Source organism: Ambystoma mexicanum, assembly GCF_040938575.1.
Source record: "Ambystoma mexicanum isolate Mex_15411 chromosome 12 unlocalized genomic scaffold, UKY_AmexF1_1 Mex_chr12_unloc.2, whole genome shotgun sequence".
Taxonomy (NCBI): domain Eukaryota; kingdom Metazoa; phylum Chordata; class Amphibia; order Caudata; family Ambystomatidae; genus Ambystoma; species Ambystoma mexicanum.
In genome coordinates, this window is record NW_027182323.1 from 10,167,699 (window position 1) to 10,185,134 (window position 17,436).

The 17,436-nt window shown below is 42.6% G+C and overlaps 3 non-coding genes across 3 annotated transcripts; all 3 read right to left on the reverse strand.

Annotated features, from left to right (window-relative positions):
• Nucleotides 1–1,529: 1,529 nt before the first annotated feature.
• On the reverse strand, nt 1,530–1,601 carry TRNAE-CUC (transfer RNA glutamic acid (anticodon CUC)). The gene has a single exon. It is a non-coding gene; the product is annotated as a tRNA-Glu (tRNA).
• Nucleotides 1,602–11,094: 9,493 nt separating this feature from the next.
• TRNAA-CGC (transfer RNA alanine (anticodon CGC)) lies at nt 11,095–11,166 on the reverse strand. The gene has a single exon. It is a non-coding gene; the product is annotated as a tRNA-Ala (tRNA).
• Nucleotides 11,167–12,693: 1,527 nt separating this feature from the next.
• On the reverse strand, nt 12,694–12,765 carry TRNAE-CUC (transfer RNA glutamic acid (anticodon CUC)). Its single transcript has one exon. It is a non-coding gene; the product is annotated as a tRNA-Glu (tRNA).
• Nucleotides 12,766–17,436: the final 4,671 nt, after the last annotated feature.

Sequence of the window (17,436 nt, forward strand, 5' to 3'; positions counted from 1 at the left end):
TGCCCCTTACTTTGCTGAAGGATAGTTCACAGCTAAATATGTCAGAGCCCCTATTCCGTGAGTATCTTTGTTTTTTCTATAAGAGGGGCCTTTTAAGTCATGTATTGGGGCGTAGAGTTGCTGGCACCTCATCCCTAATTAATCATCATTGGGTTTTTGGGGTAGGGTAAGAAGTTGCAATCATTACCAATGTCCTCCACTTCCTAGACCTGTTTTGATGGCCACGTTCTCTACGAACAGCTCCATCAATGCACCTCAATCCGGAGCTGTGGCATCACCTCCAATGTCAGAACTGGATCCAACTATTTTGCTAGTGTACCTCAACTCTCACGTGCCTGTCGACAATCCCTGCCCCTACACAGCTCTGCCAATGCACCTCAAACCTGGCCCGCAAAACACCCAGTTTCTTCACCACCAGGGACCCACGCCTAGCTGTGCACAACACACCTCAATTACCATAAACAGCACCCAAAAGTAATCTAGCACTGCTCACACACAGATAGCTCTGTCAGTGCAACTCAATCATGACCTTATGCTGCCTGTGATAGTCCAGCCATTTCTCGGTCCTGATCGCCAGAACAACCTGCTATTCCAGTACTTTAATATGTACCACAGACGACTGCCAGTGAACCTCAATTGCTTGACAAAGGTGAAATAATAATTCTGTGTTGCTTTCTTTAAAAGTGAAAAACAAAATATCCGCCCGAATAGGGACTTGAACCCTAGACCCTCAGATTAAAGACCTGATGCTCTACCGACTGAGCTATCCGGGCCCATTTATGAACTGACATGCCATCTGCATACCTAGGTAAGTATAAGTATTTACCAGAACACTTTTGTGTGATTTGACTTTTTAAGTCCGATCAATTATAAGTATAACCATCTCGATCAACACACGTCTTCATTTTGCCCACCAACGTCCCTGCAGAGCTTTGTGTGGCAGGATAGGCTGCTGATTGGCTTATGAGCTGTCCCAAAGAGACTAATACATATCCTTCTATTGCCACTCACTTCAAGCCTCTTCTGCCCGTCTCCTCCCAGTATGAAGGGCGCCCGCCCAGTATCACCAGTACAGCAAGGGTTACTCAGTGTAGTGTTGTATTTCTCAAATCACAACAAGCGGAGCTTTCCTTTTCCTTTTATCCACCCTAGCACGGAAGAGTAAACGATTCCGAAATACCACTGGTAAGAGAGACATATCAGAGATGACAAAACGGACGGCTTACACGCGTGCTGACAGTAATGGTCCATACCTGTTCGCCTAAATTACCAAGAAGTCTGCAAGGGCTGTTTCTGTCCGCGTTTTAGCAGCAGTACACTGACCAAAAAAAATGTACAAAGTTACTGTTTTCTCAAGACTACAGTGAATGAGATACGTTCTCTTATCGAACTCATTCATCACATTTTGGGATGGTCTCTGTACTTTTAAGTTGAAATACCATAGCGAAGTAAACATTTATGAAAATACGTTCAAACAGAAAACCAATCACACTAACAATAACAACTTAGGATAAAAAAAAAAATGTGCTTTCCCTGACCGGGAATCGAACCCGGGCCGCGGCGGTGAGAGCGCCGAATCCTAACCACTAGACCACCAGGGAGCACATATATATATGAACCATGTCCCACATGTACCTGCAAGTGCCATCATGAATTTCTGGCTGTGGCATGTGTTCCATACATTTCTTTCATAGGAATTCCAAAAGCAATGACTGGATGCCAGAAACAATCTCGGTCCTGCAATGCAGATCAATTTCGATTTCACTTTACAAATCTTTTTTCCAGCCTCCATTTACTTTGCAGCATGAAAATACTGTGGCAAGCAGCTCACAGATATACTGTAATAACTCACATGGGCAGTCGCTCAATGGTACAGCGGATACTTTGCATCATCTTCATAAATAATTGTGTTAAAGCCTGCATCCTCGCATTTTATTTCACATCATGTTAATATTTTGTTAATTTCTTTTCGTAAGTCTTCATGCAGAATTATCAATAAGACAGTCCCAGCAAGACAGAGAAAATATGCCTGTATAAATGTGCTCCTATGAACTGGAATACTCAACACTTTTCATCACTCGCAATCAAGTAAGGTTCTTTGCATCCACCCATGCACAAGGGTTACTGATGCACCCTAAAAGCCTGTGGCTCATAAAAAGTAACTGGGACAGACATTCACATCTGCTTTTAAAAAACAAAATGTAATTAACTCTTCATTGATTTTGTTTTTCGGGAGCAACAAAAACGAAATGCACGTCGAGAATGACATGACATCACAGAGTATTAGCAAGTCAACAGCAACAATAATCCTGCACACCTGCCAAAGCAAACATATTGCTATCTCTGTCAATCAACCAACTTTAGCAAACTCCACCCACCCTCCCTTTTTCCGGGGTGCAACATGTATCAAGGGCAACAAAGATGATTTAATCATCAAAGAAGGTAACCAACCCAGGACCTCTCTGGGGTATTGGGAAATCAAATGTACATTACCATAAACAGCACCCCCAAAGTAATCTAGCACTGCTCACACACAGATAGCTCTGTCCGTGCACCTCAATCATGACCTCATGCTGCCCTGTTATTCCAGCCATTTCTCAGCCCTGGTCGTCAGAACAACCTGCTATTCCAGTACTTTAATATGTACCACAGATGACTGCCAGTGCACCTCAATTGCTTGAGAAAGGTGAAATAATAATTATGTGTTGCTTTCTTTAAAAGTGAAAAACAAAGTATCACTGAGCTATCCGGGCTCATACCTGGCATGATGAACCATCTCCATACCTAGGAAGGTATAAGTATTTACCAGAACATTTTTGGGCGATTTGAGATTTTAAGTCCGATCAATTATAAGTATAACCATCTCGATCAACACACGTCTTCATTTTGCCCACCAACGTCCCTGCAGAGCTATGTGTGGCAGGATAGGCTGCTGATTGGCTTATGAGCTGTCCCAAAGAGACTAATACATATCTTTCTATTGCCACTCACTTCAAGCCTCTTCTGCCTGTATCAAGGGCAACAAAGATGATTTAATCATCAAAGAAGGTAACCAACCCAGGACCTCTCAGGTGTATGGGGAAATCAAATGTACATCAGCAACCGAGTTGATGTTAACTTGTTGTACACTGCTTTTAGTCCAGACTTACTGGCATGCTCGTTTACACCTATCTCATGACATTATCCTTCAATTAAACAATATAAATGGGGAGAAGAAGTGATATGCCCTGATATGTGCTGGTGTGTGGACTAGTGCATGCCTGGATTCTGCCTGCATTCCGTCCAGGAAGTACCTTATGCTGACCTTTTGTTTCAGTGTGTGAGCGTTGGTTGGTTGAGAGTTGGTCTGTCTGCAGACTAATGCTTTGAATGCATTATCTACTGTTTGCATGTTCTTGTTATGAACTATACTGTTCAACGGACATTTAATGCCTTTTGATGGAGTCTTACGGTAGATAGAGACTCTGTGGATTCTGCTATGCATGTCGTATCTTATTTGATGGAAGGCATGTGCTCAATGGTCATGGCGGTGAACAGGGGTGGGTGCTGTTTAATTGTTGCATCTTTTCCCTTATATTCTGGCCCTATGGGAGAGTAATGGTGGGATTGGCATTTTTTATGGGGATGTGTGCTTTGTGATTGATGACTGTGCTGTTGTGCAATGGCACTGGTGGGGAAGGGGTGGTTGGAGCAACTGCTGTTTAGATTTGGGCTCCTTTTGTTTGAGTTGGCTTCCAATTTGTTTATCTTAATTCCAGTTTGCGCATGCAGGCTTGGGATGGCTGTTGTCAATAGTTCTATTTGGGGTGTTGACGTTTGGTGGAAGGGTTGGTACTTATCCATGCTTTTACACTATAAATAGTAGTTGAAGTCTTGTTGCAGATGTTTGTTGGTTTTGGTGTGGGTTCTGGGACTTGTTGCTGAGGATTTTTGAGGAGGTTATTCTGATAGTGAAAATATTGGGCATAGGGTTCTGAGGTGATAGTTGGAATGGGTTATGATTTTGTACATAATGGTATTTTGTTGAGACCTATGTTATACTGGGTTTCTTACAATTAAGGCTGTCTTGACTGTGTGTGTGTTTTTTGTTTTATGTGTAGAGCGGGGTGGGGGGTTGAGACATGTGTTGCTCCACTTTATGGGATGGGCTGGATGATTGTCACAGTGTTTAATAGATGGTTTGTGGACGAATGATAGTTATGAGTCTATGTGGAGATATGGAGTGTTTTAGTGAGTTATGAAGGAGCCTGTTTCGTTGTGTATTTGGAATGTGTAAGGGTTGAACTGTGTGCGGAAGAGGAAGAACATTTTGGCTAAACTTTGGAGGGAGAAAGTTGATGTGGCGATCTTGCAAGAAACACATTTAATTGATGGGTCTGGTGATTCACTGAATAATTCGAGATATACAAAGGTTTTCTTGAATTGCTACTCCTCCAACTCCCGAGTTGTTGGAATATTGTTGAAGAAAGGCTTGAATGCATGTGTTGAAAAAGTGAGTATGGATGACAAGGGGCGTATTATACTTATTGATCTTAAATGTGAGGGCTTGCTGTTAACTGTGGGATCTGTGTATGTGCCATGTGCGGGTGGGGGGCCCTTTTTTGATTCGCTAAAGGGGAGGCTTAGTGATATGGGAGGTGAAATTATTGTTTTGGGAGGGGATTTTAATTGTGTGATTGACCCCAAGATGGATAGGTCATCGATGTGCAGGTTTACTGGGCAAAAATCGAGTAGGGAGTTTCGAGACTTTTTGGATGTTTATAACTTGGTGGATACCTGGAGACATTTTCATTGGAGGGATAGGGGGTTCTCATTTTATTCACTGGTACATGATTCTTATTCTAGGCTTGACTACATATTGATGTCGGATAGACTGGTTGAGAATGTAAGGGAGGTGTTTATGGGTGAACGGCACATTTCGGATCACTCAATGGTAATGACCAAGTTGATGTTATTTGCTGAGAGGCAGGATCTTAGTAGATGGAGGTTGAAACCTGTTGTGTTAAGCAACCAGGATGCTGTGGACGCATTAATGAATTTCATACCTGTTTTTTTTTTTTTTTTTAGATGAATGAGGGTACGGCAGACAATATGGTGGTGTGGGATGCTTTTAAAGCTTCTGTTAGAGGGGAACTGATGAACTGGACTGCACGGATGCGTAGGGGGGGTGAAGCCAGATTGGTGGAGCTTGAAAGGGTACTTGGTGACTTACAACAGAGTTATGCTTTGTCGAGAGATGAGAATATTACATTTAAAATCTTAGATGCTAAGGCATTACTAAGAGGGCCAGGATTCCCTGGTACATTATGGTCAAGAGTGTTAAAGATGGAGGATTTGGGTATCCGGTTTTGAGAAATTATTGTAGTGGTTTCTTGTTGAAGAGTCTTGTTACTATGGTATTGATCTGAACCGGATGTCGTGGTGGGTACAAATTGAGATGCAGCGGTTTTTGCCTTATGATATTAAATGTTTATTTTCTTTTGGGAAGTTGCCTAAGAAGGTAGAGTGTTTGAAATCTGTGTTGGCTACTAAAGAGGCGTTGTCGTCGTGGATTGTTGGTACTGGTCAGGGTTTATATCTTTATGAGGAGGCCTCACTTTGGCATAATCCTGGTCTGCTGTTTGATAATAAGGTACTGTCTTGGAAGACTTGGATTCAGAGAGGGGTTTTGACTATTGGAGATGTGTGGAATGAGGCTGGGGTAGTGCCTTTTGAGAGTTTGGTAGAGAAATTTGATTTGAGGAACAGGGAGTTGCGGAGGTATAATATTTTGGTGGCTTTACTCGTTGAGCGGAGAGAGATGTTGGATGCTCCTTTTTTGAAAAAGCCGGAGAACTTTGGTCTTTTGGAGATGGGTTTCCAAAGGGTGTCTAAGTTTACGCAGTTTATGCTTCCGGACAGGCAATGGTTGGATTCGTGGGAAAAGTTGAGGTTATCATGGACAGAGGAGTTGGGTAGGGAGGTAGCATTGAGAGAATGGCATAAGATTTGGAGAGTGCCGACGACAGCCAAAGTGGATTTGCAATTACGCTACATCCATCAAAGGATAGTGGGCAGGATCTATTGGACTCCAGCATGTATGTGCAAATTAGGTTTGGTTGATGATGCTTTATGTTGGGGTTGTGGGAAAGAACGGGGTACTCTGTTACATATGTTACGGCATTGTGAAAGGGTGGAGGCTTTTGGAGGGAGGTTCTTGACAGGATCGACCAGATCTGGAATATTGTCTATCCATGCAATCCCTTGGCAGTTATATTTTTGTCTTATGGAGGTGGGCGTACTGTGAGTTGGGTGACGTTGTGTGCAGTGCGTAAAGTTTTGTTGGTGGCAGCCAAACAGGTGTTGAAGGTCTGGAAGACACGGAAAAAGCCGACAGTGGAGGAGTGGATTTTGGATGTTAGAGCTTTATCGAGGTTTGAAAGGACAATGTTTCGTAAAACGAGATAAGGCAGACCTTTATGATGAAATGTGGGGGGAGTTGGATGATCTTTATGGATAAGGCTAAGTTGTGTTATGGAGTGGAGTGCACTGGTTTACTTTCAAGTACTGTAGTTTTGGGGGTGGGGGGTTTTGTGTTGTTTGAGTGGTTGTTTGTGTGGTCTTGTTAGTATGTTGTTGTTTGTTTGGTACATTTGATTTGATTTTTGATTGATTTTACAGTTTATGATGGTGGGATACGGGGTTATGATATGAATTTCTGTTGTATTGCTTCCCACTATTGTATGTTATGCAGTTCAATGACTTTAGTTGATGTTACTGTTGTTTGTTGACTATTGTTGAAAATAAGAAATAAAGTTATTTAAAAAAATTTTAAAAAAACAATATAAATGGAAGCCATTCTGAGTCTATCATGCTCTCCATCTCAAATATTTGAAAAGCTTACTGATCCATTCTCTCTGTGTCGGAAGATGTAGGCTCTTCGAGTGGTTTGCCATACACACCCTCCGATAACAGTAAATTCCTTGCCATATGGGCCAATCTGATATGCAGATCTCCCACTTCCTATTGATCAAATAGTAACAGCATCGAGGAAAGGGGACTTTCAATTCCATCTATTTCATTTCCCCTTGCAAAAACCTCTTTCCAAAACAATTGGACTAATAGACATTCCCACCAAATATGCCAATAGGTACCGATGTTACCACACCCTCTCCAACATAGCAGACTTAGCCCCTGATGCACCTTGGCTAACCTCTATGGGGTCAATTGCCATCTTTGAAGCAAATTGTAATTATGCATTTCATATTGCACAGCAATCGTCGATGACCAAACCGTCCAATAGATGGTTAGCCATAAATCTTCGCCTTCTTGTATACCCAAGTCTCTGTCCCATAATACTTTAGCTCTGGGAGAGTGCGTGCATCTTCTGGCTATCAATGCATTATATAAGTTTGCGATGAGGCCTCTAGAGCCTGTTTGCTTATCTAAGACTTGCTTGAATGGTGTAAACGACCGATTTAGATACCCTTCTCAACAACGATCTGTTGAAACACCTTTCAGTTGTAAAAACATAAATGTGGGCATAAACTTTTCATGCAACACCTCATCCAATTCCGTCTTGCTCAAGAATGTACCTTCCTGACATAACTGGCCCGCTGTCATCAGTCCAACTTTATATTGGGGCTGATACCCGGCCGGTTTGTGTATTTTATCCCTAATTGGAGGGGCCCACAAAAAACTAAGAGGTGAGGGCCAGGATGTCACTCCTTACATTTCCTTCAATTTGCTCCACAATCGCCATAATGTGGCAAGAATGGGGTGCATCCATATTCCAACCGCTAATTGCCTGTGGGGAACCCACAAGCACTTACCCAGGGTGACTGGAGACAACAAACAATTGTCAAGGTCTACCCATTGTTTGTATTTACTCTCCTTTAAAATATCTACGACAATCCGAAGTTGGGGCTCTCCATAGTACTCCTTTAAGTCTGGGAGGCCTACTCCACCTTCCTCCTGGTCAGCACTGAGTATGCTATGCGCGATTTCTTCCCTCCCCAAAGGAATGTATAAACGTTTTCTTCGCTTCGTGGGAGAATAAGGTTGGTACTTATATCAGTAGTGCTTCGAATAGAAATAGGTCTGGGCCAAACAGTCATCTATAGTGTCACATCTGCTTTTAATGTCTTGTCTCTTCTCTGTTAATTTTCCCCCAAAATACAGACATGGCTTCCGTCAAACCTCTTGGATTAACTCAGTGTATGTGTTGGATTGAATTTTATTGATAAAGCACAAAGTTCGCCCAAAAGCATCTTGATGTTCGCTGTAACACAGCGAAAGAAAAAGCCTAAAAGAGGAGCGTTTTAAGAGCTTTGCTCAATGCACAGTGAACAGGGGTAGTTCTAAGCGAAGGATAGAGACGGTTCAAGAGAGCTACATCGGCCACTGAAGAGGAGCGGCCGCCAATACGGCTATACCTGACCGTAGGAACAGTCATCAGACAGGCGTTAGCTGACCGCAAAGCTCGGCTCGGGATGTAAGGCAGGAATTTATTCTGCCCCCTGGCCATACAAACCCTGATGGACCAAACAGAGCGCCTTAACATCTGGGAAATAGGAAAAGCATCTGGGTGGACATTTGGGAAGAGAGAGCATTGGTGGCTGAGAAAAGGGCACAGATGTTTAAGGGATGTGGTGTACGTGAAAGGGAGGATTGTACCACTATGTTATAGCATATAGTACAAAAGAAATGCATTCAATTATACCGTGTGCCTCATGGACGTGGCTGGCTAGACTGTGCGCAATAGAAAGGACTTGCATAAGACATGGATGACCATGTCCTGTGCATTTAAGTGCTTTAGTATCATAGATGGACATAGAGTGTGGCAGAGTGCATTAATATGACTATCTGCAAACGTACACAATACCCTGTGTGAATCTATGTCTATATCTGTTATAAAGATGACGTTGTCAGAGTCTCTAATTTTGAAACACCAATCACACACATTTCCTGAGATGGCATATGATAAAAACTTCAGGGTTTGCAACGATGCACCTCGGGGATAGGCTGCTGCACTGCTCCAGCGCTGTTTACTCTAGCCCCAGTTACACAGGTTATCTTGGGAATAACGAAGGTTGCATGTGAACAACCTTTGCTAATTCAGAAATTGTTCATGTATTTAAAATTGAGTGAGTTCTGAAGTCGGGGAGTTGCGTCACGTCTCCATTAAATCACTCTGCAGTACCTTTCTTCTGTTCTTATTCTAGCCATCACTATAGATAAGTCTAGGGGGACACGTATGTCCTTTTTAGCCAAGCTGAACATATTTCGACATTGCGTGTGCATCCCTTTTACGTGTCATCAGTAAATGAATGACTAGGAACCGATAGCTATGAAGGTCACCATAGCCATGTGTATACTTTCTATGAAGAGTGTGTTGAAACTTTCCAGAGTCCTGTTATTCCCCCGATGGTATACAGTACTAGTTTCATGCCCTACCCTATTACAATGAAAGTTAACCTCCATCTCTTTGAATTCTAATTGCCCCCATTGCCTGTGACAATCACTGCAAGGTGCCCTTCCATTAAAACAACACCCCATTCATAAAGCCGATCCCATCATGGTTGTTACTGAAGCATGGTGCAAAACCAAGAGGTACTTGCATTAATTAGGTTTATGAAGTACACCATATGACCACCTAGAACCATCATATGTCTGTTTCTACTTATGAATAGTTAGCCATGCATCCCTCCCATGTTCCACTCAACACATTTTTTGAGCTAATGCCACACTGGGTTTCATTCAAAAATGTTTCAAATTGTCATCCGGCTATTGATAATATCCACCTTGCAAACAGTGCCTTCGGAAATTCATCGAGCCTTAAAAACATAATTAAAACAAGCATTGGCAAAGCCAACAGTTTTGGCTATTGTGTTGGCATGGGTTAGGCATTTGCCAGCCACTGCTTACTGGCAGTACCTTACGAAAACAGCTGAACCTATACATGGGCATAAGATAGCAGTGTCTCACAAAAAACATATACAATTCCTATGCACAAGCAAAAACTATTTCCCGTGTCAGTGCCTGTTTTTAACAGGACCTGCAAGAAACAGATAAAAATCAAGTGCCTGAAAGCACACTTTGTTCAGGTATTTCTATACACGAACAGCGAATTTACAATGAATTTTACAACTGCGCTTAAGCAATTAACACTCATCAGACTGCTTAGAAATAACATTGGCAGGCCGAAATTTACCGAAGTCACTCTATCACAAATCTAGCACATAGAGATATCAGGAGAATGCGTGTTGGGTGTAGAGGGGCACGTAGTGGGTGGGAATAGCCAAACAGATTAGAATGGCCATGGACAGTTAATAGCTGTCTCCCTTCTCATGTGTTGTTTCCCTCTACCCAATGGAAACTGGGTATGGCACTGCAATATACATGGGCGATTGCATCTGTTCCAAAGGGCCTTGGAGGAAGGAAAAAAACAAAAGAGGGAGGATGGGATGGGGGAAAATGGAAGGAGGGATGCAGGACTGAGGAAGAGAGGGAGGTAAGAAGGCAGAAAATAGAGAGTCTTCTGTGGTGCTTGGAGGTGCGTTCCGTATTTGGGAATTTTTGCATTAACATTTTTCACAACACTGGCGCTGGCCTGCACTTCTGTCATTACCTGGTTGGTTTTATCGACAATATGCCTATATTGACCGATGACTGCTTTACACATGCGCCTAACTTTACTCATACACAGGACACAATCCTTTTCACACAGGAATTCCACATTCTAGCCCAGATAAGAGGGCTAGATGTGGGGTGCACATTCACACAGAACCCATACAATCCCTCAGCAACACAAGCACCCCACATGCTCCTGATTGTGAGTGGTGTCCAGCAGCAAAGTCACACAAAGAGCAAAACAAGTTCTATCACTGATGAATGTCCACAAAAATATTGATATTTCTTTTGTGGATCTCGATATGCTACTTTTTAAATATATTTTAGTGTCATGGCCCACAGATTGTTAATGATGAAAATGGTAAACGTAATTTGCTTGATCTCAACCAAGCTTAGGTTTTCGAGGACGTTGTCTCTACCCTTGTGGCTATGGACAGAATTTATCATTGTTTAAAAGAAACGATTAAAGCCAAAAGAAAAACCTGGAGATGCCGGGGATTGAACCCGGGGCCTCATACATGCGAAGCATGCGCTCTACCACTGAGCTATATCCCCTGTCCCTTACTTTGCTGAAGGATAGTTCACAGCTAAATATGTCAGAGCCCCTATTCCGTGAGTATCTTTGTTTTTTCTATAAGAGGGGCCTTTTAAGTCATGTATTGGGGCGTAGAGTTGCTGGCACCTCATCCCTAATTATTCATCATTGGGTTTTTGGGGTAGGGTAAGAAGTTGCAATCATTACCAATGTCCTCCACTTCCTAGACCTGTTTTGATGGCCACGTTCTCTACGAACAGCTCCATCAATGCACCTCAATCCGGAGTTGTGGCATCACCTCCAATGTCAGAACTGGATCCAACTATTTTGCTAGTGTACCTCAACTCTCACGTGCCTGTCGACAATCCCTGCCCCTACACAGCTCTGCCAATGCACCTCAAACCTGGCCCGCAAAACACCCAGTTTCTTCACCACCAGGGACCCACGCCTAGCTGTGCACAACACACCTCAATTACCAAAAACAGCACCCAAAAGTAATCTAGCACTGCTCACACACAGATAGCTCTGTCAGTGCAACTCAATCATGACCTTATGCTGCCTGTGATAGTCCAGCCATTTCTCGGTCCTGATCGCCAGAACAACCTGCTATTCCAGTACTTTAATATGTACCACAGACGGCTTCCAGTGAACCTCAATTGCTTGACAAAGGTGAAATAATAATTCTGTGTTGCTTTCTTTAAAAGTGAAAAACAAAATATCCGCCCGAATAGGGACTTGAACCCTAGACCCTCAGATTAAAAGTCTGATGCTCTACCGACTGAGCTATCCGGGCCCATATATGAACTGATATGCCATCTCCAAACCTAGGTAGGTATAAGTATTTACCAGAACACTTTTGTGTGATTTGACTTTTTAAGTCCGATCAATCATAAGTATAACCATCTCGATCAACACACGTCTTCACTTTGCCCTCCAACGTCCCTGCAGAGCTTTGTGTGGCAGGATAGGCTGCTGATTGGCTTATGAGCTGTCCCAAAGAGACTAATACATATCCTTCTATTGCCACTCACTTCAAGCCTCTTCTGCCTGTCTCCTCCCAGTATGAAGGGCGCCCGCCCAGTATCACCAGTACAGCAAGGGTTACTCAGTGTAGTGTTGTATTTCTCAAATCACAACAAGCGGAGCTTTCCTTTTCCTTTTATCCACCCTAGCACGGAAGAGTAAACGATTCCGAAATACCACTGGTAAGAGAGACATATCAGAGATGACAAAACGGACGGCTTACACGCGTGCTGACAGTAATGGTCCATACCTGTTCGCCTAAATTACCAAGAAGTCTGCAAGGGCTGTTTCTGTCCGCGTTTTAGCAGCAGTACACTGACCAAAAAAAAATGTACAAAGTTACTGTTTTCTCAAGACTACAGTGAATGAGATACGTTCTCTTATCGAACTCATTCATACATTTTGGGATGGTCTCTGTACTTTTAAGTTGAAATACCATAGCGAAGTAAACATTTATGAAAATACGTTCAAACAGAAAACCAATCACACTAATAATAACAACTTAGGATGAAAAAAAATGTGCTTTCCCTGACCGGGAATCGAACCCGGGCCGCGGCGGTGAGAGCGCCGAATCCTAACCACTAGACCACCAGGGAGCATATATGTACGACCCATTTCCCGCATGTACCTGCAACTGCCATCATGAATTTCTGGCTGTGGCATGTGTTTCATACATTTCTTTCATAGGAATTCCAAAAGCAATGACTGGATGCCAGAAACAATCTCGGTCCTGCAATGCAGATCAATTTCGATTTCACTTTACAAATCTTTTTTCCAGCTTCCATTTACTTTGCAGCATGGAAATACCGTGGCAAGCAGCTCACATATATACTGTAATAACTCACATGGGCAGTCGCTCAGTGGTACAGCGGATACTTTGCATCATCTTCATAAATAATTGTGTTAAAGCCTGCATCCTCGCATTTTATTTCACATCATGTTAATATTTTGTTAATTTCTTTTCGTAAGTCTTCATGCAGAATTATCAATAAGACAGTCCCAGCAAGACAGAGAAAATATGCCTGTATAAATATGCTCCTATGAACTGGAATACTCAACACTTTTCATCACTCGCAATCAAGTAAGGTTCTTTGCAGCCACCCATGCACAAGGGTTACTGATGCACCCTAAAAGCCTGTGGCTCATAAAAAGTAACTGGGACAGACGTTCACATCTGCTTTTAAAAAACAAAATGTAATTAACTCTTCATTGATTTTTTTTTTCGGGAGCAACAAAAACGAAATGCACGTCGAGAATGACATGACATCACAGAGTATTAGCAAGTCAACAGCAACAATAATCCTGCACACCTGCCAAAGCAAACATATTGCTATCTCTGTCAATCAACCAACTTTAGCAAACTCCACCCACCCTCCCTTTTTCCGGGGTGCAACATGTATCAAGGGCAACAAAGATGATTTAATCATCAAAGAAGGTAACCAACCCAGGACCTCTCTGGGGTATTGGGAAATCAAATGTACATTACCATAAACAGCACCCCCAAAGTAATCTAGCACTGCTCACACACAGATAGCTCTGTCCGTGCACCTCAATCATGACCTCATGCTGCCCTGTTATTCCAGCCATTTCTCAGCCCTGGTCGTCAGAACAACCTGCTATTCCAGTACTTTAATATGTACCACAGATGACTGCCAGTGCACCTCAATTGCTTGAGAAAGGTGAAATAATAATTATGTGTTGCTTTCTTTAAAAGTGAAAAACAAAGTATCACTGAGCTATCCGGGCTCATACCTGGCATGATGAACCATCTCCATACCTAGGAAGGTATAAGTATTTACCAGAACATTTTTGGGCGATTTGAGATTTTAAGTCCGATCAATTATAAGTATAACCATCTCGATCAACACACGTCTTCATTTTGCCCACCAACGTCCCTGCAGAGCTATGTGTGGCAGGATAGGCTGCTGATTGGCTTATGAGCTGTCCCAAAGAGACTAATACATATCTTTCTATTGCCACTCACTTCAAGCCTCTTCTGCCTGTATCAAGGGCAACAAAGATGATTTAATCATCAAAGAAGGTAACCAACCCAGGACCTCTCAGGTGTATGGGGAAATCAAATGTACATCAGCAACCGAGTTGATGTTAACTTGTTGTACACTGCTTTTAGTCCAGACTTACTGGCATGCTCGTTTACACCTATCTCATGACATTATCCTTCAATTAAACAATATAAATGGGGAGAAGAAGTGATATGCCCTGATATGTGCTGGTGTGTGGACTAGTGCATGCCTGGATTCTGCCTGCATTCCGTCCAGGAAGTACCTTATGCTGACCTTTTGTTTCAGTGTGTGAGCGTTGGTTGGTTGAGAGTTGGTCTGTCTGCAGACTAATGCTTTGAATGCATTATCTACTGTTTGCATGTTCTTGTTATGAACTATACTGTTCAACGGACATTTAATGCCTTTTGATGGAGTCTTACGGTAGATAGAGACTCTGTGGATTCTGCTATGCATGTCGTATCTTATTTGATGGAAGGCATGTGCTCAATGGTCATGGCGGTGAACAGGGGTGGGTGCTGTTTAATTGTTGCATCTTTTCCCTTATATTCTGGCCCTATGGGAGAGTAATGGTGGGATTGGCATTTTTTATGGGGATGTGTGCTTTGTGATTGATGACTGTGCTGTTGTGCAATGGCACTGGTGGGGAAGGGGTGGTTGGAGCAACTGCTGTTTAGATTTGGGCTCCTTTTGTTTGAGTTGGCTTCCAATTTGTTTATCTTAATTCCAGTTTGCGCATGCAGGCTTGGGATGGCTGTTGTCAATAGTTCTATTTGGGGTGTTGACGTTTGGTGGAAGGGTTGGTACTTATCCATGCTTTTACACTATAAATAGTAGTTGAAGTCTTGTTGCAGATGTTTGTTGGTTTTGGTGTGGGTTCTGGGACTTGTTGCTGAGGATTTTTGAGGAGGTTATTCTGATAGTGAAAATATTGGGCATAGGGTTCTGAGGTGATAGTTGGAATGGGTTATGATTTTGTACATAATGGTATTTTGTTGAGACCTATGTTATACTGGGTTTCTTACAATTAAGGCTGTCTTGACTGTGTGTGTGTTTTTTGTTTTATGTGTAGAGCGGGGTGGGGGGTTGAGACATGTGTTGCTCCACTTTATGGGATGGGCTGGATGATTGTCACAGTGTTTAATAGATGGTTTGTGGACGAATGATAGTTATGAGTCTATGTGGAGATATGGAGTGTTTTAGTGAGTTATGAAGGAGCCTGTTTCGTTGTGTATTTGGAATGTGTAAGGGTTGAACTGTGTGCGGAAGAGGAAGAACATTTTGGCTAAACTTTGGAGGGAGAAAGTTGATGTGGCGATCTTGCAAGAAACACATTTAATTGATGGGTCTGGTGATTCACTGAATAATTCGAGATATACAAAGGTTTTCTTGAATTGCTACTCCTCCAACTCCCGAGTTGTTGGAATATTGTTGAAGAAAGGCTTGAATGCATGTGTTGAAAAAGTGAGTATGGATGACAAGGGGCGTATTATACTTATTGATCTTAAATGTGAGGGCTTGCTGTTAACTGTGGGATCTGTGTATGTGCCATGTGCGGGTGGGGGGCCCTTTTTTGATTCGCTAAAGGGGAGGCTTAGTGATATGGGAGGTGAAATTATTGTTTTGGGAGGGGATTTTAATTGTGTGATTGACCCCAAGATGGATAGGTCATCGATGTGCAGGTTTACTGGGCAAAAATCGAGTAGGGAGTTTCGAGACTTTTTGGATGTTTATAACTTGGTGGATACCTGGAGACATTTTCATTGGAGGGATAGGGGGTTCTCATTTTATTCACTGGTACATGATTCTTATTCTAGGCTTGACTACATATTGATGTCGGATAGACTGGTTGAGAATGTAAGGGAGGTGTTTATGGGTGAACGGCACATTTCGGATCACTCAATGGTAATGACCAAGTTGATGTTATTTGCTGAGAGGCAGGATCTTAGTAGATGGAGGTTGAAACCTGTTGTGTTAAGCAACCAGGATGCTGTGGACGCATTAATGAATTTCATACCTGTTTTTTTTTTTTTTTTTTAGATGAATGAGGGTACGGCAGACAATATGGTGGTGTGGGATGCTTTTAAAGCTTCTGTTAGAGGGGAACTGATGAACTGGACTGCACGGATGCGTAGGGGGGGTGAAGCCAGATTGGTGGAGCTTGAAAGGGTACTTGGTGACTTACAACAGAGTTATGCTTTGTCGAGAGATGAGAATATTACATTTAAAATCTTAGATGCTAAGGCATTACTAAGAGGGCCAGGATTCCCTGGTACATTATGGTCAAGAGTGTTAAAGATGGAGGATTTGGGTATCCGGTTTTGAGAAATTATTGTAGTGGTTTCTTGTTGAAGAGTCTTGTTACTATGGTATTGATCTGAACCGGATGTCGTGGTGGGTACAAATTGAGATGCAGCGGTTTTTGCCTTATGATATTAAATGTTTATTTTCTTTTGGGAAGTTGCCTAAGAAGGTAGAGTGTTTGAAATCTGTGTTGGCTACTAAAGAGGCGTTGTCGTCGTGGATTGTTGGTACTGGTCAGGGTTTATATCTTTATGAGGAGGCCTCACTTTGGCATAATCCTGGTCTGCTGTTTGATAATAAGGTACTGTCTTGGAAGACTTGGATTCAGAGAGGGGTTTTGACTATTGGAGATGTGTGGAATGAGGCTGGGGTAGTGCCTTTTGAGAGTTTGGTAGAGAAATTTGATTTGAGGAACAGGGAGTTGCGGAGGTATAATATTTTGGTGGCTTTACTCGTTGAGCGGAGAGAGATGTTGGATGCTCCTTTTTTGAAAAAGCCGGAGAACTTTGGTCTTTTGGAGATGGGTTTCCAAAGGGTGTCTAAGTTTACGCAGTTTATGCTTCCGGACAGGCAATGGTTGGATTCGTGGGAAAAGTTGAGGTTATCATGGACAGAGGAGTTGGGTAGGGAGGTAGCATTGAGAGAATGGCATAAGATTTGGAGAGTGCCGACGACAGCCAAAGTGGATTTGCAATTACGCTACATCCATCAAAGGATAGTGGGCAGGATCTATTGGACTCCAGCATGTATGTGCAAATTAGGTTTGGTTGATGATGCTTTATGTTGGGGTTGTGGGAAAGAACGGGGTACTCTGTTACATATGTTACGGCATTGTGAAAGGGTGGAGGCTTTTGGAGGGAGGTTCTTGACAGGATCGACCAGATCTGGAATATTGTCTATCCATGCAATCCCTTGGCAGTTATATTTTTGTCTTATGGAGGT